General features: G+C 47.2%; 1 protein-coding gene across 3 annotated transcripts in view; it reads left to right on the forward strand.

Annotated features, from left to right (window-relative positions):
- The window catches only part of LOC115458890 (carbohydrate sulfotransferase 5-like), a 55,301-nt gene that overhangs the window by 12,227 nt on the left and 20,415 nt on the right, over positions 1 to 22,659 (forward strand). The window contains exon 1 of one of the 3 annotated variants that reach the window (XM_030188728.1): positions 19,423 to 19,464. The exons of 1 other annotated variant lie outside the window; for it this stretch is intronic. The gene's annotated coding sequence lies outside the window, so the exon portion shown is untranslated. Of the gene's footprint in view, positions 1 to 19,422; positions 19,521 to 22,659 lie in introns of those variants that run through there. One more of the 3 variants, XM_030188727.1, reaches the window with a different exon arrangement.

The following is a 22,659-nucleotide window of genomic DNA, read 5'->3' on the forward strand; positions in this document are numbered from 1 at the left end:
CTCGCAGCCATCTGTTTTCCAAGCTAAAGGGCGCTAACCTCTTTAGCCTTTCCTCATATGAGAGGAGTTCCATCCTCTTTATCATTTTGGTTGCTCTTCTTTGAACATTTTCTAATTCAATTATATCTTTTTTTAGATACAGCAACCAGAATTGAATGCAATAGTTAAGGCGAGTTCGCACCATGGAGTGATTCAGAGGCATTATATTGTTCTTGGTCTTATTTACCATCCCTTTCCTAATAATTCCTAGCTCCTGTTTGATTTTTTTGGCCACTGCTGCCCACTGGGTAGAAGATTTCAGTGCATTGTCTACAGTGACACCTAGATCTTTTTCTTGGTTACTGACTCCTAAGGTGGACCCTAGCATTAGGTAACTATGATTCAGAATAGTTTTCCCAATGTGCATCATTTTGCATTTGTCAATGTTAATTTCATCTACCATTTGGATTTATTTATTTATTTGTTACATTTGTACCCCACATTTTCCCACCTCTTTGTAGGTTCGATGTGGCTTACATAGTGCTGAAGAGCAGTTGCAGACTCCGGTGTATACAAATACAAGGCGAGGATGCCTAGTCTTCCAATTTCCAAAGGTCTCCCTGCAATTTTTCACAGTCTGCATGGGTTTTAACGACTTTGAATAATGTGCCATCTTCAAATTTAATCACTCATTGTTCCGCTTTCCATATCATTTATAAATATGTTAAATAGCACTGGTTCCAATACAGATCCCCGAGCCACTCCACTGTTCACCCTCCTCCATTGAGAGACATGACCATTTAACCCCACCCTCTGTTTTCTGTCCAATAACCAATTCCTAATCCACACCAGAACCTTGCCTCCTATCCTATGACTTTTTAATTTTCTCAGGAGTATCTCATAAGGAGCTTTATCAAAAGCTTTCTGAAAAGCTTGCTACACATCAACTGTCTCAACTTTATCCACATGTTTATTTACGCCTTCAAAGAAATGAAGCAAGAACGTCATAAAATTATAGCCTGTGTATGCCCCACATATCCATATTATATTTATTTATTTATTTATTTATTGCATTTGTACCCCACATTTCCCCACCTATTTGCAGGCTCAATGTGGCTTACATAGTACCGTCAAAGGTGTTTGCCCAGTCGGTGGATAACAAATACAAAGTTGTATAGTGATCGTATGAGGTATAAGTGGAGGATCAGAATGGATGAAGATTGCGTGTTGTCCTGTTCGATCATAGTCATGCTGTGTTGGTAGGTGAAGAGGGTTACGTGGGGTCATTGGGGTAAGCCTTTTTTTGAAGAGGTTGGTTTTTAGTGATTTCCTGAAGTTCAAGTGGTCGTGGATTGTTTTCACAGCTTTTGGAAGCCCATTCCATAGTTGTGCACTTATGTAGGAGAAGCCGGCTGCGTAAGTTGTTTTGTATTTCAGTCCTTTGCAATTTGGGTAGTGTAGGTTTAGGTAGGATCTTGATGATCTGACTTTGTTTCTTATTGGTAAGTCTATGAGGTCTGTCATGTATTCTGGGACTACGCCGTATATGATTTTGTGGACTAAGGTGCAGATTTTGAAGATGATCCGTTTTTTGACTGGGAGCCAATGTAACTTTTCTCAGAGGGGTTTGGTACTTTCGAAGCGTGTTTTGCTGAATGTCAGCCTGGCTGCTGTATTTTGGGCAGTCTGGAGTTTTTTTTATGAGTTGTTCTTTGCAGCCCGCATAGATTCCGTTGCAATAATCTGCATGGCTTAGGACCATTGACTGTATTAGGTATCGAAAAGTTGCTCTTGGGAAGAAAGGTTTTAATCGTTTGAGCTTCCACATTGAATAGAACATTTACATTTATATAACTGTCTCTGTGCTCTTCAATATTTTGTATTTTCTTCTACAGGTAATACCGCTTTGTAGTAGGTAACTAAGGGATCCTTTTACTAAGCTGTGGAAAAAAGTGGACTTAGAATGCCCTTTTGTGGGTTTTCTTATGAGCTAAAGCCATTTTTACCACAATGGCTGATTTTCTATTTTTTTTTTGTATTAATGGTCATGCGCTAATGTTGCCATGAAAAAAAAATTACCACATGAGCTCTTACTGCCACCCATTTTGTAGGCATTAAAGGCTCATGCAGTTAGTGCATGCTAATGTAGATGCGCTGTTTAGCACAGGAACACCCACTGTCTGCCCGCTCATACACCCCCTCAAAAAACATGTGTGTGCAGTTAGTGTGCACACATTTAGCTGTTACCACAGGATGCCTGAGCACGACCCACAATGCACCATTTTAAGCAGTGTTAGGCACACATTCGCACCCAATGCAGCTTAGTAAATGAGCCCCTAAGATGTCTGCATATTAGATTGTTTTTTTCTAATTCCTTGAACTAGTTTGAAAGCTTCTATCACATGCTGTTTACCCATGCTGTGATCAGTCTACAACTATCCTAACTGTAAAGAAAAATGAGATTTGTTTTTCTTTTCATGCCATATTTTTATTTAATCTTATATCCTGCCATTTCAGACTCGTACAACAGCCAAAGTGACATTTTCACAAATAGAAATACCAGAATTATTGTCTTGTTCAGCCAGTTGGTGTATAAGGCAAACAGATGCATCTTCCACATTCACCAGTCTTGTATTTCCTCAATTGCTTCTGACCTGATACCCCGCTTAGTGAGGCAGCGACACCTTCCTCTGATGTAATTTCCTGTTTCCACGAGGGTGGGACACTGAAAGGGAAGGATGGAGGCGAGCCCGCTGCTTTCACTGTCACCGTCGCCACTGTGACGAGGTAAAATAAAAGATTTAAACTCAGGGTGGCAGGAACAAAAGGAGGGCTGTTGGGGAGCTGAGGCCAGGCAGGTGGGGACCGAGCACTGCCTGCTGCTGGGGCTGGAACTGTGAGCCACCCGGTGGCGGTAAGCATGGTTTGTGGCGCCCTCCCTGCCATGCTTACTGTGCTTACAGGGTTGCGCTAGCCCTGCAGAGAGGTCCTTTTCAATTGTTTGACACCAAACCTGTCGGTCTTCCTGGTCTTTTTCTTTCTAGTTTCCAGTTCATGCTTGCCTTAGTATGCACTGTACATACATGCTTTGTTGGTGCCAAGACATCTAAGGGAGGAAGTTATCAAGGTGCAGTAAAAGACAAGCTTTTACCAAGCCCTGATATACCATGGGCGTTGCCAACCTTCAGAATTGCAGCTTAATCTTGTGGTAAATTAATAAAACTGCTTCTGAGCCACCTCTCAAGCAATGTTATTCCAGCAGCCTGGGAGCATGGGGCCTCAAAGCTGTGGCCTGATGGGCCTGGGTTACAGCTTAAAGGGCCAGCTGGAGTTGTCACCCTTCTTCCTATCATCCCCCACATCCCCTGACAACCCCAACACCCTGAATAGAAGCCCCATCCCTCCGAAGGTCCTCCTTGCTGTACCTTACTTCTGCCCTCATCAACACCATCCTCCAAAATGGCACTGGCGACTCCTAGTGGTAGTCTTTTGGTATTACCATAAGGGATCATGTTTCCATATATGATGCACACTGCAAGCTGTGGTATAGCATTTATAAAGTAACTAGTAAATAAGGCCGGTTTCTGACACAAATGAAACAGGCTCTAGCAAGGTTTTCCTGGGAGTGTGTATGCTTGAGAGAGTGTGTGTGAGAGAGAGAGAGTGAATGTGCGAGTGTGTGTGTGTGACAGAGAGTGAGTCAGGGTGCGAGTGTGTGTGTGAGACTGTGTGTGAGAGAGTGTGTGCGAGTTCGTATGTGAGACAGTGACAGAGAGAGTGTGTTTCACACAGATACACTGTGAGAGAGTGTGAGAGAGTATGTGTGCAATACACAGACTCTCTGTGAGTCCGAGAGAGTGTATGAGAGCGAGTGTGTGAGACCAAGAGTGTGTGTGAGACCGACTGTGTGACACATAGAGTGAATGTGATACAGTGTGAGACATAGTGTGAGAGAAAGATACTGACTGTGAGAGTGTGTGTGTGTGACAGAGATACCTCCCCCCTCCCTCTGTGGTCTCAGGACCCCCTCCCCCCTCAGGTCTGAGGACCCCCTCCCCCCCATGGTCTCAGGACTCCCTGCCTCTCCCCCCTCTGCGTGGTTGGCAGCACCGTGCGAGTGTGTGAGAGAGAGTGTGTCATTGTCCTCTCTCCCCTGCCCCCCTCCAGCCACCCAGCGATTCTCCTCTCTCCCCTGGCCCCCCCCTCCAGCCAGCCAGTTATTCTCATCTCCCCTGCCCCCCCTCCAGCCACCCAGCTATTCCCCTGGCCCGCCCTCCAGCCACCCAGCAATTCTGCTCTCTCCCCTGCCCCCCCTTCAGCCACCCAGTGATTCTGCTCTCTCCCCTGCCCCCCCTCCAGCCACCCAGTGATTGTCCTGTGTCCCCTGCCACCCCTCGAGCCATGCAGCGATTCTCCCCTGCCCCCCTCCATCCTTCCAGCGATTCTCCTCTCTCCCCTGCCCCTCCTTCAGCCACCCAGCGATTCTGCTCTCTTCCCTGCCCCCCTTCAGCCACCCAGCGATTCTACTCTCTCACCTGCCCCCCCCCCCCCGCAGCCACCCAGCAAATCTGCTCTCTTCCCTGCCCCCCTGTAGCCACCCAGCGATTCTGCTGTGTCCCCTGCCCCCCCTGCAGCCACCCAGCGATTCTGCTGTCTCCCCTGCCCCCCCTTCAGCCAACCAGCGATTCTACTCTCTCACCTGCCCCCCCCCCGCAGCCACCCAGCAAATCTGCTCTCTTCCCTGCCCCCCTGTAGCCACCCAGCGATTCTGCTGTGTCCCCTGCCCCCCCTGCAGCCACCCAGTGATTCTGCTGTCTCCCCTGCAGCCACCCAGTGGTGTTCCTCATACCCTTTCCAAACTTTAAGCACCTCCAACGTTCTGAAGCTGACTCCCTGGCTTCCTTGAAGGTTTCGTTGGTTCGTTACGGTGTTTTACCCACCCTCGACGTCATCACGTTTAGACGTTTGGGCGGGGCAGAGAGACATGGGCAGAGAGCGATCTACACCGTTACGAACCCACGAACCCTTGAGTTAAGCCACGGAGTCAGCTTCAGAACGTTGGAGGTGCCTTTTATTATAGTAGACTAGACTTTGAGCCCGTAAAAACGGGCTATTATAGGAAGGGGGGGTTGAAAGGCCCGCCCCCACCGCCGAGTTCGCCGCTGCCCCTCCCCCTCCGAGTTCGCGCCCCCCTACCGAGCCGTCACCACCCACCTTCCACTCGGCCGGGCCCTCGCTCCGCTATTGAAACAGCGAGGGTCCGGGAACACAGCACTGAGCTCTGCTGAGCTGCCGACGTCGGCCTTCGTTCTTCTTCTCTGCCTGTCCCGCCCTCGTGTGACGTAACGTCGTCGAGGGCGGGACAGAGGCAGAGAAGAAGAAGGAAGGGCGATGTCGGCAGCTCAGCAGAGCTCAGTGCTGCGTTCCCGGACCCTTGCTGTTTCAATAGCGGAGCGAGGGCCCGACCGGGTAGAAGGTGGGTGGCGGCGGCGACTCGGGTGGGGGGAGCGTTAGACGGCGGTGTCCCTCCCTCAGCATTAATGCGCAGTACAGACCCTCTGTGTTCCGCCTCCCGTCATCACGTATTGACGGGGCGGGGCAGAGAAGGTCTCTACTGCGCATTTGCGAGTGAGTACGGTCACTCGCCGTTTATATGTTTGATGAGCTGCTTTTTATGTATTTGCACGTTTGCAGAGGTAATTTTAGAAATTTCTCAGGTTATATTCCTTTTCATGAGCTCAAAGAACATCGAGATAAATTACAACAGGAAAAGGTTAAGTGGGATCAGGATCGACACCTAATACAAATACAATTAGACAGAATAAAGAGTGATTTGAAAGCTGCCCAGGATAAACAGAAAAATTAAAAAAATAGGGATGTCCTGAGCCCCAGTGTCCAAATACCAAACTATCCCAAGCCTTCCTTGCCTAGTCTGATTTCTTTCACTTACCTAAGGATGCACTTCAAGCACCTCAAGATGATGGGAAGAATACAGGCTCAGATTAAGATTTGTGGCACCTTTGATATTGAACACTTGTAGGGAGGGGTCAGGATAAATTAGCTTTGGTTTACACAGGGGCTGGAGTTAGCTTTACAAATAGAGCTTCTCCCACTGCAGACCAGAAAAATATGCAAAGTTATGAAATTCATCTTCAAACTGTGTGGCTACCCCAGTTAAATGGGGTATCCCTGTGCTGTAAAGTGAACAGGACAATTAAAGTTTGGAAACCACTGCCCCCACTATAGTCAGAACAGATGTCCTTAACCAATTAAATCTGGTAGTGGAAATGGCTAATCTTACATTGTGGCAGTGTACAGGAATTCCCAATGCTTCTAAAACTTTAGTGCATGAAGCAATTCCCATGCAATTGGCTATGCAGTGCACAAAAAGAAATCAGCAGTACGATCTGAGTGTAATTCCCTCAGAGGTGGCTGATATTCCAATCTGGGCACACGATAAATTTGACTGTGGCATGATGCTCACTGAAATTCTTTTGGATGGAGAGAATCCTCCACTGCAGAAACAATACCCAGTCCCTCATCAGGCAATAGAGTCAGTAACTAAGATTGTAAAGATACTGGAAGAGAGGGGTCTGATTAGATTTATCTCTGTTCCATGCAACTCACCAGCCTGACCGACAGTTAAACCATGGGACTCCTTCAGACTCTAGACTTCTGGGCTCTAAATCAAGTTTCAAAATCTGTGGTACCCGTGGTAGCCTCATACCCTGAAATGATTTCTAAATTGAACCTCAACTGTAAAACTTTTTTCTGTCTTAGACATATCTAATGGTTTTTTGAGTCTGCGTCTGACTCCCGAATGCCAGTACAAGAGAGCATTTCAGTGGCTGAATAAACAGTACGCATGGACTGTGCTGCCCAGAGTTACAAAGATTCTCCATCTATTTTCCACAAATATATGCACGAAGCCCTGGCACATGTCTCGTAGAGCAAATGTTATATGCAGATGACATTTTAAATCAGTCTGAGAATGAAGCTGCACACTGGGCTCAAGTAAGAGAGATTTTAAAAGCTCAGCTGTGTAAGTCACAAGTTTCCTTTCTAGGGGTAACCATTGAACAGGCTGTTAAGTCTGTTGATTCTCAGAGAGTACCTCTATTCAGGAAATCTTAGTCTGCCCAACTTGACATTTCGTCCTTTAAATTGTAAGCTCATTTGAGCAGGGACTGTCCTTCTTTGTTAAACTGTACAGTGCTGCATAACCCTAGTAGCACTCTAGAAATGTTAAGTAGTAGTAGTAGTACTGCTGATACAGAAACTACCACTTCCTACAGATCAGAAATCATTCCAATCCTTCTTAGGACTCATGGGATTCTGACGGGAATGTATGCACAATTATGCTGAAGTGGCAGCTCCACTGTACTCCCTGCTGAAAAGTAAAGATTATGTTTGGGAAGAGGAACACACAGAGGCTGTGTCTAAACTGAATCACGCTTTGACTTCTGCTACTGTCCTGGCTCCCACAGATCACACACAGAATGTTTTTTCTACAACCAGTAGTTGGGGAGAACAGTGTAGGTGCAGCCCTAACACTGCATCTAGGAGGGGAAGATCACCCAATTGCTTTCTTTTCCAGCGTTCTCACTTCACCTGAAATGGGAACCTGTGAAAAACATGTACTGGTGCGCAACCACATACATGTGCAGCCACCACACCCCACTTAGATTCATTGTAGAGGGCAAGTTGGCCTGTAGTGCATTTTTTTGAGGGGGTAAGCAAACATGTGGACAATGGGGAGCCGGTTGATATTGTATATGTGGATTTTCAGAAGGCGTTTGACAAAGTGCCGCACGAAAGACTCCTGAAGAAATTGCAGAGTCATGGAATCGGAGGTAGGGTACTATTATGGATTAAGAACTGGTTGAAAGATAGGAAGCAGAGAGTAGGATTGCGTGGCCAGTATTCTCAGTGGAGGAGGGTAGTTAGTGGGGTCCCGCAGGGGTCTGTGCTGGGGTCCGTTGCTTTTTAATGTATTTATAAATGACCTAGAGATGGGAATAACTAGTGAGGTAATTAAATTCGCCGATGACACAAAATTATTCAGGGTCGTCAAGTCGCAGGAGGAATGTGAACGATTACAGGAGGACCTTGCGAGACTGGGAGAATGGGCGTGCAAGTGGCAGATGAAGTTCAATGTTGACAAGTGCAAAGTGATGCATGTGGGTAAGAGGAACCCGAATTATAGCTACGTCTTGCAAGGTTCCACGTTAGGAGTTACGGATCAAGAAAGGGATCTGGGTGTCGTCGTCGATGATACGCTGAAACCTTCTGCTCAGTGTGCTGCTGCGGCTAGGAAAGCGAATAGAATGTTGGGTGTTATTAGGAAGGGTATGGAGTCCAGGTGTGCGGATGTTATAATGCCGTTGTATCGCTCCATGGTGCGACCGCACCTGGAGTATTGTGTTCAATACTGGTCTCCATATCTCAAAAAAGATATAGTAGAATTGGAAAAGGTACAGCGAAGGGCGACGAAAATGATAGTGGGGATGGGACGACTTTCCTATGAAGAGAGGCTGAGAAGGCTAGGGCTTTTCAGCTTGGAGAAGAGACGGCTGAGGGGAGATATGATAGAAGTGTATAAAATAATGAGTGGAATGGATCGGGTGGATGTGAAGCGACTGTTCACGCTATCCAAAAATACTAGGACTAGAGGGCATGAGTTGAAGCTACAGTGTGGTAAATTTAAAACGAATCGGAGAAAATTTTTCTTCACCCAACGTGTAATTAGACTCTGGAATTCGTTGCCGGAGAACGTGGTACGGGCGGTTAGCTTGACGGAGTTTAAAAAGGGGTTAGATAGATTCCTAAAGGACAAGTCCATAGACCGCTATTAAATGGACTTGGAAAAATTCCGCATTTTTAGGTATAACTTGTCTGGAATGTTTTTACGTTTGGGGAGCGTGCCAGGTGCCCTTGACCTGGATTGGCCACTGTCGGTGACAGGATGCTGGGCTAGATGGACCTTTGGTCTTTCCCAGTATGGCACTACTTATGTACTTATATGTACTTATGAACCCTGACGCTGCAGGCACAGAATGTAAAGTCTGAATTACTAAAAGAGCCTTAAGTACTGGAAGGGCAACCTCACGATGGTCAGTCCTCACACTGTGCCCTCAATCATATAATCTTTAGAGAACTGGTGCTGGACAAAATATCCCCTTTTCATCCTACAATATATATTGATAGCAGTAGCCAGTGTGAGGGAGGCAGGCGACTAGCAGGGTTTGCAATTGGACAACTAGCCCCAGATAACCAGGTGATTCTGCAGAGACAGTACTGTGAGCTGGCTGCATTTGTGGCCTGTTTGCAGCAATATCAGAATTCCCACCCTGAGATACAGATAATTTTAGATTCTGATTATGTGTTTAGAAATGCCCTGGTGGTTAGGTAATAAGTTTAAATCCACAGATGGTTCCATTCTAAAAAAAAAATCATCACTGTAGGTTATGGCACAAGAATTAAGTGAGCAGTTTCAGAGTGCGCTTAGTTAAAGTGAAAGCACACAGAAAGACAGGCCCTTTAGTAAAAGGAAACACATTAGTTGACTCACTAGGCAAAGAGGCATGCCATGCAGGCCCTATATGGCCCTGGTATGAGCAGATTTGTATGGTGGCCATTGCCACACGTTCCACTGATGAAGATCATGCGATAAAAATTACCCTGAGCTTTCAAATCTGTGGCAGCTAGTGCAAGACACTCCAGATAACACATACCAGCACACACCTTTTCTCACACTTACTACATGGAAAGGCGTGTTGTGTGTGAAAAGGGAGGAATGCTTAGTTATAGCTAACCCCAGAGCTCAAGGTAAAGATTGGAAGTGTTGGGTTCATGGTGCAGGTCCTCCTAAGAGACATCCCAAAACTGAAGAAATGATATCTATCCTAAATATGTTGGTATGGTGGCCAGAAATGAAACATGACATACGGGATCATGCTTCTTCCTATGTAATCTGTACCTCATTTGGGAGACAACCTAAAAAGAGAAGGGGGCGATTAATGAGAGCACCTCCATGCGGCCCATTTGAGAGGTCACAGATAGATCATGTGGGCCCTCTTCCTTTAACAGCTAAAAAAACAAAATATATAGATTTTTGCTCACTGTTGTGGATTCCTTTTCTCATTGGGTAGAAGCGTTCCCGGTACTAGATCAACTGCCAGGACCACAGCTGAAGTCCTAACTATGCAATGTTTTACATGCTGGGGAATTCCAAAGACTATTGATTCTGATAATGGTCCTGCTTTTATATCCCAGCTGATCAAGGAATTGTTTGCTGTTCTAGGCATAGAATAGCAATTGCACATCCACAGGTGGCAGGGCAGGCAGAAAGAATGAATCAGACTATCAAAGCCCATATCAGCCCTATGCTGAATTTGACTAAGAAAAACTGGGATCAGGTGCTTCCCTTGGTCCTTATGTGGATCAGAGCTAATATCTGTAAATCCACAGGTTTTGCATCCTTTGAAGCCTTAATGGGAAGGCCAATATCACGGCGGGAAATCCTGCTACATCCTTTTCTTCCAGTAATCCTTGCAAATGAATAGATGAAATCCCTGCAAGACCATCTATAAGAAATGCAGACCACTGTGTTGGCTAATACAGAGAAGTCTAGGGATTATTTGCAGGAGATACACGCAAAAAGCTCTGATTTAAGGCCCCTCAAGGTCGGGAGTAAGGTCATGCTACTAAACCCCTGACCAAACCTCCCCTTTGGAACAGCAAAGTGGGATGGACCATACTTAATTACTGATGCACTAGGCCTCACTCAGTTGAAAACCATATGGGTAATATGTGTTTATCAGTCTCTGTTTTCAGATATTGCCTGAATACAGCATGGATGACTGCTTTCTGAAGAAAAGTCATTTGGGGATGGTAACCATATGTTTACTCTTGCTGTATAGTTGAGGAGTCCTATACAAGTGTTTAATAGTTATGTTAATAAGTATTGAATATTATTTCTGTTGTATTATATAAGTAGTGAGAACTAGTTTATTTGTTTCATACTAATAGCCAGTTAAGGGGAAAGGGAAATGGGACTTGATATACTGCCTTTCTGAGGTTTTTTTTGCAACTACATTCAAAGCGGTTTACATATATTCAGGTACTTATTTTGTTCCAGGGACAATGGAGGGTTAAGTGACTTACCCAGAGTCACAAGGAGCTGCAGTGGGAACTGAACCCAGTTCCCCAGGATCAAAGTCCACTGCACTAACCACTAGGCTACTCCTCCACTCATTCCACCAATAAGTGTAGTCGGAGGGTGCGTCTTCGTCCAGAGTGCAGGTGAGGGCTGTCCATTCCCCTGCTGGTGGCGGTGAGCCCTCGAGTAGGTCTCCCCCTGCCTCGAGGGCTCCTGTGGTACAGCCCCCCCCCCCCCCCCGGGATCGACCTTCTTCTGACCCGGCACCGAGGAAGAGGCGCTTGGATTTGATGTCCTCGTCAGTACCGGGAGGTTCTGGTGACATGCTTTGTGTGGAGGCAAAGAAGCATCGGCACTGGTCACCTTCCCGACGTGGTACCGAGAGCTCTGGGTCGCCGAGGGAGTCGGCATGCGGACCCTCCATTCAGGAGGTGTTGATGCGCTCTACCCTGGACAGCTCAGTACCGCCTCTGCGCCCCGAGCAGATTCTAAGTTTGTCGCCTGTACCGGACTCCCAGCCTTCCTCGACAGCCGCTCTAAGCGAGAGCCTCAGGGCCATCCTTCCAGGGATCCTGGAGGAGCTGTTGCGGCCTTCTCCGGTACCGGGGGTGCTTGCGCCACCGGTGCTGTTGAGTGAGGCGACGGCTGGCCCCTTGCCCGTTGTGAGGTCTTCGGTGCCGGTACCGCTTGCGGTGCCCACGTCGGCTGCCTCCCAAGCAGACTCTCCGATGACGTCGATGGAGGTAGCTTCATCGCTGCCGATTCGGGAGTCTTCTTCTCGACGTACCCACCGTGGCCATGTGTCTACGGAGTCAAGGTGGGCTCAGCTTCGGACAGAGGTTCATGAACTGGTGTCCGACACCGATGGTGAGGCCTCGTGGGAGGCAGAGGAAGATGTCAGATATTTCTCAGATGAGGAGTCTGACGGTCTTCCTTCTGATCCCACTCCCTCCCCTGAAAGACAGCTGTCTCCTCCCGAGAGTCTATCTTTCGCAGCCTTTGTCCGGGAAATGTCTACGGCAATTCCCTTCCCTGTGGTTACGGAGGATGAGCCAAGGGCTGAAATGTTTGAGCTTTTGGACTATCCTTCGCCACCTAAGGAATCGTCCACAGTACCCATGCATCATGTCTTCAAAAAGACACTGCTGGAGAACTGGGCGAAACCGCTAACTAATCCCCATATTCCCAAGAAGATCGAGTCCCAGTATCGGATCCATGGGGACCCGGAGTTGATGCGGACTCAGTTGCCTCACAACTCTGGTGTGGTGGGTTTGGCCCTTAAGAAGGTCAAGAGTTCTAGAGAGTATGCTTCGACGCCCCCGGGCAGAGACTCTAAAACCTTGGATTCTTTTGGGAGGAAGGCCTACCATTCCTCTATGCTCGTGGCCAAAATCCAATCTTACCAGCTCTACATGAGCATACATATGCGGAACAATGTGCGGCAGTTGGCGGACTTGGTGGATAAGCTCCCTTCTGAGCAAGCCAAGCCTTTTCAGCAGGTGGTCAGGCAGCTGAAGGCGTGTCGTAAATTCCTGGCCAGGGGTGTTTACGATACTTTTGATGTCGCGTCCAGGGCCGCTGCTCAAGGTGTGGTGATGCGCAGACTCTCATGGCTGCGTGCCTCCGACCTAGAGAATAGGATTCAGCAGCGGATTGCAAATTCTCCTTGCCGGGGGGATAATATTTTGGGGGAAAAAGTTGAACAGGTGGTAGAGCAACTCTACCAGCGGGACACCACATTTGACAAATTCTCCCGCCGGGCGCCTTCAGCATCTATTTTTTATGGCGGACGGAGGACTGTTACATATTCTTCTAATAAGCGTAGGTACAATCCTCCCTCCCGCCAGCCTGCTGCCCAGGCCAAGCCCCAGCGCGCTCGTTCTCGTCAACAGCGTGCGACTCAGCAGGCCCCTGCAGCTCCCCAGCAAAAGCAAGGGATGGGCTTTTGACTGGCTCCAGCAGAGCATAGCCGGAATCAAAGTGTCTGTGCCGGACGATCTGCCGGTCGGGAGGCGGTTAAAATTTTTTCATCAAAGGTGGCCTCTCATAACCTCCGACCAGTGGGTTCTTCAAATAGTCTGGCTAGGATACTCCCTCAATTTGATCAAAAAACCTCCAAATTGTCCACCGGGAGCTCAGTCCTTCAGCTTCCAGCACAAGCAGGTACTTGCAGAGGAACTCTCCGCCCTTCTCAGCGCCAATGCGGTCGAGCCCGTGCCACCGGGGCAGGAAGGGTTGGGATTCTATTCCAGGTACTTCCTTGTGGAAAAGAAAACAGGGGGGATGCGTCCCATCTTAGACCTAAGGGCCCTGAACAAATATCTGGTCCGAGAAAAGTTCAGGATGCTTTCCCTGGGCACCCTTCTTCCCATGATTCAGGAAAACGATTGGTTATGCTCTCTGGACTTAAAGGATGCTTACACTCATATCCTGATACTGCCAGCCCACAGACAGTATCTTCGTTTCTGTCTGGGAACACGGCACTTTCAGTATTGTGTGCTACCCTTTGGTCTCGCCTCTGCGCCCAGGGTGTTCACAAAGTGCCTGGCAGTAGTAGCGGCGTCTCTACGCAGACTGGGAGTGCACGTGTTCCCTTACCTCGACGATTGGCTGGTAAAGAACACCTCGGAGGCAGGAGCTCTACAGTCCATGCAGATGACTATTCGGCTCCTGGAGCTACTAGGGTTTGTGATAAATTATCAAAAGTCCCACCTTCTTCCTGTTCAGAAACTCAAATTCATAGGGGCTCTGCTGGATTCTCAGACAGCTCGTGCCTACCTCCCAGAAGCGAGTGCCGACAATCTTCTGTCCCTTGTTTCTTGGGTGCGAGCGTCTCAGCAGATCACAGCTCGGCAGATGTTGAGATTGCTCGACCACATGGCTTCCACAGTGCATGTGACTCCCATGGCCCATCTTCACATGAGATCAGCTCAATGGACCCTAGCGTCTCAGTGGTACCAAGCTGCTGGGGACATAGTCCTGCTGTCCACGAGTTTTCTTCAGTCCCTCCATTGGTGGACAATTCGGTCCAATTTGACTCTGGGACATCCTTTCCAAATTCCTCAGCCCCAAAGGTGCTGACGACGGATGCGTCTCTCTTGGGGTGGGGAGCGCATGTCGATGGGCTTCACACCCAAGGGAGTTGGTCCCTTCAGGAGAAAGGTATACAGATCAACCTCCTGGAGCTACGAGCGGTCTGGAACGCTCTAAAGCCTTCAGAGATTGGCTGTCCCATCAAATTATTCAAATTCAGACAGACAATCAGGTTGCCATGTACTACATCAACAAGCAGAGGGGCACCGGATCTCGCCCTCTGTGTCAAGAGGCCGTCAGAATGTGGCTTTGGGCTCGCCAGTACAGCATGTTTCTTCAAGCCACATATCTGGCAGGCGTAAACAACAGTCTGGCCGACAGATTGAGCAGGATAATGCAACCTCACGAGTGGTCTCTCAGTTCCAGAGTGGTCCGCGAGATCTTCCAAGTTTGGGGCACCCCCCTGGTGGATCTCTGTGCCACTCAAGTCAATCACAGGGTCCCTTAGTTCTGTTCCAGACTTCAGGCCCATGGCAGACTAGCGTCGGATGCCTTTCTCCTGGATTGGGGGGAAGGCCTCCTGTATGCTTATCCTCCGATACCTTTGGTGGGGAAGACTTTGCTGAAACTCAAGCAAGATCAGGGCACCATGATCCTGATCGCTCCTTTTTGGCCGAGTCAGATATGGTTCCCTCTTCTTCTGGAATTGTCTTCCGAAGAACCGTGGCGATTGGAGTGTTTTCCGACCCTCATTACTCAGAACAAGGGGGCGCTTCTGCATCCCAACCTCCGGTCCCTGGCTCTCACGGCCTGGATGTTGAGAGTGTAGATTTTGCCTCCTTGGGTCTCTCAGGGTGTCTCCAGAGTCTTGCTTGCTTCCAGGAAAGATTCCACTAAGAAGAGTTACTTCTTTCTATGGTGGAGGTTTGCCTTCTGGTGTGACAGCAAGGCCCTAGATCCTCGCTCTTGTCCTACACAGACCCTGCTTGAATACCTTCTGCACTTGTCTGAGTCTGGTCTTAAGACCAACTCTGTAAGAGTTCATCTTAGTGCTATTAGTGCATACCATTACCGTGTGGAAGGTAAGCCGATCTTGGGACAGCCTTTAGTTCTTCGATTCATGAAAGGTTTGCTTTTGTCAAAGCCCCCCGTCAAACCTCCTACAGTGTCATGGGATCTCAATGTCGTTCTCACCCAGCTGATGAAACCCCCTTTCGAGCTGTTACTTCAGCTCGTAGGGTCACTGAGCTTCAAGCCCTGGTAGCTCATGCTCCTTATACCAATTTTCATCATAATAGAGTAGTCCTCTGCACTCACCCTAAATTTTTGCCAAAGGTGGTGTCGGAGTTCCATCTGAACCAGTCAATTGTCTTGCCAACATTCTTCCCCCGTCCGCATACCTGCCCTGCTGAACGTCAAACACACATTGGAGTGCAAGAGAGCATTGGCCTTCTATCTGGAGCGGACAAAGCCCCACAGACAGTCCGCCCAATTGTTTGTTTCTTTTGATCCCAACAGGAGGGGAGTGGCTGTTGGGAAACGCACCATCTCTAATTGACTAGCGGATTGCATCTCCTTCGCTTACGCCCAGTCTGGGCTGACTCTTGAGGGTCATGTTACGGTTCATAGTGTTAGAGCCATGGCAGCGTCAGTGGCCCACTTGAAGTCAGCCACTATCGAAGAGATATGCAAGGCTGCGACGTGGTCATCTGTCCACACATTCACATCGCATTACTGCCTACAGCAGGATACCCGATGCGACAGTCGATTCGGGCAGTCGGTGCTACAGAATCTGTTCAGGGTTTAGAATCCAACTCCACCCCCCTAGGCCCATTTTTATTCTGTTCCAGGCTGCACTCTCAGTTAGTTGTATAGTTTAGGTCAATCTCAGTTATGTCCTCGCCGTTGCGAGGCCCAATTGACCATGTTTATTGTTTTGAGTGAGCCTGGGGGCTAGGGATACCCCACATGTGAGAACAAGCAGTCTGCTTGTCCTCGGAGAAAGCGAAAGCTACATACCTGTAGAAGGTATTCTCCAAGGACAGCAGGCTGATTGTTCTCACGAACCCGCCCACCTCCCCTTCGGAGTTGTGTCTTCCCTTTCTTGCTTTTTACTGGACTGATGAGCATGCTCGCGTTTGAGCGGGAAGATGGTCGCGCATGCGCAGTGCACACGGAATCACGAGGCTAGCAAACTTTTGTTGCTAGGGAGATTCTCCGTTGGACGTCACCCACATGTGAGAACAATCAGCCTGCTGTCCTCGGAGAATACCTTCTACAGGTATGTAGCTTTCGCTTATTTCCTTACAATCCACTAACTATATTTTCTTTGACCCAGGGAAGCTTTTGAAATGTATTTCAACTAAAGAGGTAGTGTGAATATCTTTTTGATGCGCTATTAGTCGGCTGCGCTAGCTTTAATTCCTTCCATGTCTTGAAATAATCATATAATTATTTCTTATAATTCATTACAATATTGTGTAATTTTCCTTGTTCCTGGATCACTAATTGTGGACTACATTTAATTTAGATAATTGCCTAAATATGATATAACTCATTGATTTGTATTTTTTTCCGTATTTCTGATTTATGTTTATTGCATAAATGTAAAGTTGAAAAATTCATTAAAAAACCCCCAAACAAACAAATAAATAAATAAATAAAACCTATCTCCTGTTTCTCCAACTCTCATTTTGGTCTCTCTATTACATTCTGGTTTCCACCGCTTCCACTGTCCAATTAGCATTTTTTTCATTTACAAGTTATTTAGCAAATCTTACTATACCATATGCACCGATACGCACTCTTAGATCGCTTACAGATAATAGGTTAGTAATTCCATCACCAATGAGGGCTAGATGGGAATCTACATGAGTCAGCCTTCTTTTTTCTATCGCCCTCACTTTGGAACGGTCTCCCAAAATTATTAAGATTAGAGGACACATATACCCGTTTTCGTAAAACCCTAAAAACATATCTTTTTCAAAATACTCAAATAGATAATATCTTAAGCCTCCTAGGATTGCTCTGAAAACTCTGAAAAACACAAAGGAAATGCGGGTGTCCTCTTTCCTGATTTTTAGGTCAGGCATCATACTGGTTGATAAAACCTCTACTTTATCAACCGGTTTGGTTAGCAATGGAGCAACTGGTATGGGGTCTTCTTTAAGTCCCCATCTCTTGCCTTTATTTATTCCAGAACGATTGAAAAATAACAATATAATTCTTTCCTCTTTCTTGCATTAACTTGATAATTATATGGAATTTTCAAGCTCTTGTTCCCTTCATTCCACCTTATAGGGCAACCCTTTAATCAAAATTAATAAGCACCCTATATTTTGGGAAATTTGGGCAACAAGTGGGATAAGGACAATTGCGCATGTGTATTCTGGTAATTCAGTTGTTCCCTTTGAGGATCTCTCGTCTGTCTTTTCTTTACCAGTCAGCCAATACTTTAAGTGGCTCCAGATTAAACATGGTTCAACCCAGAACAAAGATCTCTCTAACCCAAATGTAGTCTCCTCTTATACATTTTATTTTATTTTTGTTACATTTGTACCCCGCGCTTTCCCACTCATGGCAGGCTCAATGCGGCGGGCAATAGAGGGTTAAGTGACTTGCCCAGAGTCACAAGGAGCTGCCTGTGCCGGGAATCGAACTCAGTTCCCCAGGACCAAAGTCCACCACCCTAACCACTAGGCCACTCCTCCACTGATCTCCTCTCTAAAATTTGTTACAAAGGCCATGTTATATCACATTTATACAAATGTTTTATACAAAAGTGTTTAAGCAGCAAACTAAGCCTATGTTCAGTATGGGAAAACAATCTTCAAATTCAGGTATCACCCAATCAGTGGTTTTATCTCTGGTCTAAAGTTAATAGGCCTATAGCTTTGGCCAGCTACGTGCAGTCATTATATTTCTTTTGTCATAGGGCGATTTGGACTCCTCATAAATTGGCGGTAGCTGGTTTTTCGAATAACAACAAATGTTGGTCCTGTGGCTCGGCTCGCACGCTGGTAACTTGCTTCATATGATTTTTGATTGTAGAATAACTTATGACTTTTGGTGTCAGGTGTGGTCTTTTATTTCAAATATTCTTCCTGTACAGGGTACAATTACTCCTTCAATTATTATGTTAGGTTCTGTGCTATTCCAAGATCAATTGGATGTTTCCCAACAAAAATTACTGAACATTTTAGTTGTTGCTGCGCTGAAACTGGTTCTTATGCATTGGAAAGATAATTCTAATCTACATTCTACTTTTTGGTGGCATTCAATTTTACAGATTCATAAATTGGAAATCTCTGTTGCAGACAAAACGGGTGAGATGTTCTACTGCTAAAATTTGGTCTCCTCTAGATTGTAAGCTCCTTCGAGCAGGGACCGTCATTCTTTATTTATTGTACAGCGCTGCGTAACCCTAGTAGCGCTCTATAAATGTCAAATAGTAGTAGTAGTAGTAGTCATGTGGATAATTATCTGAAATCTTATAATTTTAGGTAACTAAGATTTATTATTTTGATTTGCAGGTGTTTTGGGTTTTTTTGTAAATTCTGTGTTACAGTTGATGTTATTGCTTGATAAATTGTCTTTTTCTAAAACCAATAAAATTCTTGGACATAACCCCCCCCCCCCCCCCCCAAAATACATTTAATAATAATGCAGCATAAAGATAAAATAAACGAGATGCTAATTCACAGTTTATTATTATAAATTTTTAGGTTTGGTATAATTGTTATTAGCTTTTGTATGGTTGGTTTGCTGTGCTTTCCTATCGATTACTGCATTTCCTAGATGTTATGGTTTTTTTGTGTTTTTAATGTTTCTTTTAACATGTAAACCGTTCTGTTTTGTCAAAGCAATAAGTAACAGTATAGTAAATAAATAAATGATAAACTTAAACAAAATTTAATTACATGAGTATGCTGTTCACAATTATCCCATTAAAAAAATAATCTATATACACTATATAAACATATTTATAGGACCTTGAACCCATTAAGTCCACTAAGTGCCCTCTCGATCTCCATCTGGAGTTGTTTAAAGTGATAATTTTTAATGCTATCTTTAAATGAGGGCTGGGATGATCAAATTAGTCATTAAATAACTTTCTGGAAGGATAGCAGTGCAAAGGTGAAAAATCAGTCTTGCCTTACTTCTCCTCCCCTGCTCCAAACCCAAAGCCACGTCTGAAAGAGGCTCATTGTCTGTCTGCGTGCCCTGAAGTAAAAGTTTTCCTGTCTCAGAAACGCCTCATGAAAGAAATGCTGTGACGATTCAAGCAAACGGTATTTACCTGCCAGTGTTTAATGCGTAGGAAAAGAAAATTGTTAACATTCTGAATGTAAGTAGCACTATAGAAATTAAATAGAAACTTTTGAAATAGGATGAGATTCTTGGAAGACTGAATATAGTTGTGCTACCGATGAAATAGATTTTGCTCTAGAGCAAGGAATTGTGCGTAGTTGTGGAGTTCGTTTGCTTTTGTTAATTTGCTGATTAGGCTGGGAGAGGGGAGAATTAAGCGCAGAGCAGTGGGATGCCTGCCTTGCAGTGGGTTAATTGAATCGGTCTCAGCCGAGAACGAATATATGAATGTTGCAGCATTTATTGAAGGGATGAGATGCAAACTCTGAGTGTGAACTGGTGGGTTATACGTATTTAGATGCTGCGCATGTCTAATGTGTGTTTATATTCACTTACTTTCTCTTTATGAACCAAGATAATAGCAGAGAGATTGGTACATGTAACCTGGGTCTCGCCAACCAGCTCAGTCCAGACCAGAGCCCAGACTCTCTATATCAGAGGCGCTCCCTGGGTCCAGCGCTTCTTTCCTCCTCCGTTACTTCTGGTCCTGGTCCTGGTCCAGCCTCCCTCTCACCATCCCTAAAACAGTTGCTTCCAGGCTTCGGCCTTCATCGCTTGTGTAAGGCTGCATCCTTCTTCCGCCGCCTCTGACGCAACTTCCTGTTTCCGCGAGGGCGGGACGATGTCATGACGTGTTGCGGAAGGCCGTGATGGGGCTGATGAAGCCCCGAAGGAAGCTGTTTAGTTAGTGCTGGGACGGGGAGGGGGTGTAATCAAATTAGAGGGACCACAGGGAGGGAGAGAGAGAGGTAGCCTGAAACTGGAGGAGAGAAGGAGAAGTAAGAGGGAGAGACTGAGAGAGTGACGACTGGAGGAGAGAGGGATGTGGGGTAGAGAGAGAGAGACAGTCTGAGATTGACTGGAGGAGAGGAAGGGGAGTGAGAGAGAGATTGAGATGCACTGGAGGGGGGAAAGACACTGGTCTGTGGGGGGGGGGGGAGCAGGATGGAAGAGAAGAGGACAGGTACTGGCCCCACTGGTGGGAGGAAGGGGACAGATGCTGGGCATGGAGGGAGCATAGGGACAGGGACATAGGGCCGTGCCTAGGGTCTCTGGCGCCCCCCTGCAGACTATCAGTTGGCGCCCCCCCCCCCCCCCCCGGTGAAAATGATCGCTCACCACTTGCCACACTGAAAGGAATTGCCAGCAATATTCTTAGAAACAAATTGCTATACATTGCAAAATAAGATAGCAGATGTAAATTCTCAAAGTGGACATATTCCAAACGCTAAAATGAAAATAAAATGATTTTTTTTTTACCTTTGTTGTCTGGTGACTTTCTTTTTCCGATCATGCTGGCCCAGTATCTGAGTCTGCTGCTATCTGTCCTCTTAACTCCATTTCCAGGGCTTCCTTTCCATTTATTTCTTTACTTTCCTCCTTTCTTCTTCATTTCTTGCTCTATATCCATTTCCAGCAATTTCTTCTCTCTCCCTGGGTCCTGCCCTCCCATCCATGTCCATTCTTGTCCCTCTCTGCCCTTCCCTCCTCCATCCATAGCCAGCAATCCTCCTCTCTCCCCTCCCCTCCATTTCCAGCAAATTGTCCTCTCCCTGGGCCCCCATGTCCATCCTTGTCCCTCTCTGCGCTTCCCTCCTCCTCCATCCATAGCCAGCAATCCTCCTCTCTCCCCTCCCCTCCATTTCCAGCAAATTGTCCTCTCCCTGGGCCCCCATGTCCATCCTTGTCCCTCTCTGCGCTTCCCTCCTCCTCCATCCATAGCCAGCAATCCTCCTCATTTCCAGCAATTTGTCCTCTCCCTGGGCCCCCATGGCCATCCTTGTCCCTCTCTGCCCTTCCCTCCTCCTCCATCCATAGCCAGCAATCCTCCTCCCCTCCATTTCCAGCAATTTGTCCTCTCCCTGGGCCCCCATGTCCATCCTTGTCCCTCTCTGCCCTTCCCTCCTCCATCCATAGCCAGCAATCCTCCTCTCTCCCCTCCCCTCCATTTCCAGCAAATTGTACTCTCCCTGGGCCCCCATGTCCATCCTTGTCCCTCTCTGCCCTTCCCTGCTGCATCCATAGCTAGCAATCCTCCTCTCTCCCCTCCCCTTCCAGCAATTTGTCCTCTCCCTGGGCCCTGCTGCTGCCCTCCCATCCATGCCTCTCTGCCCTCCCATCCAAGCCTGTCAGCAATTCTCTCCCCTGCTCTGCCCTCTCCCCTCCTGTCCAGTGACTTCTTCTCTCTCCCTGCCCTGCATCCATACATGGCCAACAATTCTCCTCTCCCCTGCCCTCCCCCCTACATGTGGCAGGCTGCAGCGTTTTTGCAAGGCAGCTCTGACTCTCCCTCCTTCCTTCCTTCCTTCCTTGGTTCCCGCTCTGGCTCCCCGATCAGCAGCCCCCCCCCGCGTGTTTTAACCTTTACGCGATGTCAATCAATGAAGAACGCACAACAGACTCGTTTCCAGCTTCTCTCTTCACACAGTGTCCCGCCCTCGCGGGAACAGGAAATGCATCATCGCTGACGCTGAAGGCGGGACACTGTGTGACGAGAGAAGCTGGAAACGAGTCTGGTGTGCGTTCTTCATTGATTGACATCGCGTAAAGGTTAAAACACGCGGGGGGGGGAGGGGGCTGCTGATCGGGGAGCCAGAGCGGGAACTAAGGAAGGAAGGAGGGAGAGCCCGAGCTGCCTCGCAAAAGCGCTACGCTTGTGAGGGCAGCAGGGACGTCCGAAGTCCACGATTGGGCTGGGGCGCCGGGGCGAGGGTAAGCACCGCGGCGGCGCCCTCCAGAGGTGGGCGCCCCCCTGCGGCGCTTACCTCGCTTACCGCATCGGCACGGCCCTGGACATAGGGGCAGTGCTGGACAGAGAAGCAATAGGGACAGACAGGGGCAATGCTGATCATAGGGTGAAAATGCAGGACAGGGCATCCAAGGGACACAGAGGAGAAATGATGAATATAGAGGAGAATAGGGATGCAAAGAGGTCAGATACTGAACAGGGACACAGAGAGAAGATGGATGGAGGACATGGAGAGATAAGAAATGTGTAACGGACAAGAGCCCTGAAAAGACAGGGGAAAAAGCAGAAAACAGACATCGGGACCAAAGTGAATAGAACAATGAAATAGTCGGACAACAAAGGTAGAAAAAAATATTTCATTCTGAAT

The sequence above is a fragment of the Microcaecilia unicolor genome, unplaced genomic scaffold (assembly GCF_901765095.1).
Source record: "Microcaecilia unicolor unplaced genomic scaffold, aMicUni1.1, whole genome shotgun sequence".
NCBI classification, from domain to species: domain Eukaryota; kingdom Metazoa; phylum Chordata; class Amphibia; order Gymnophiona; family Siphonopidae; genus Microcaecilia; species Microcaecilia unicolor.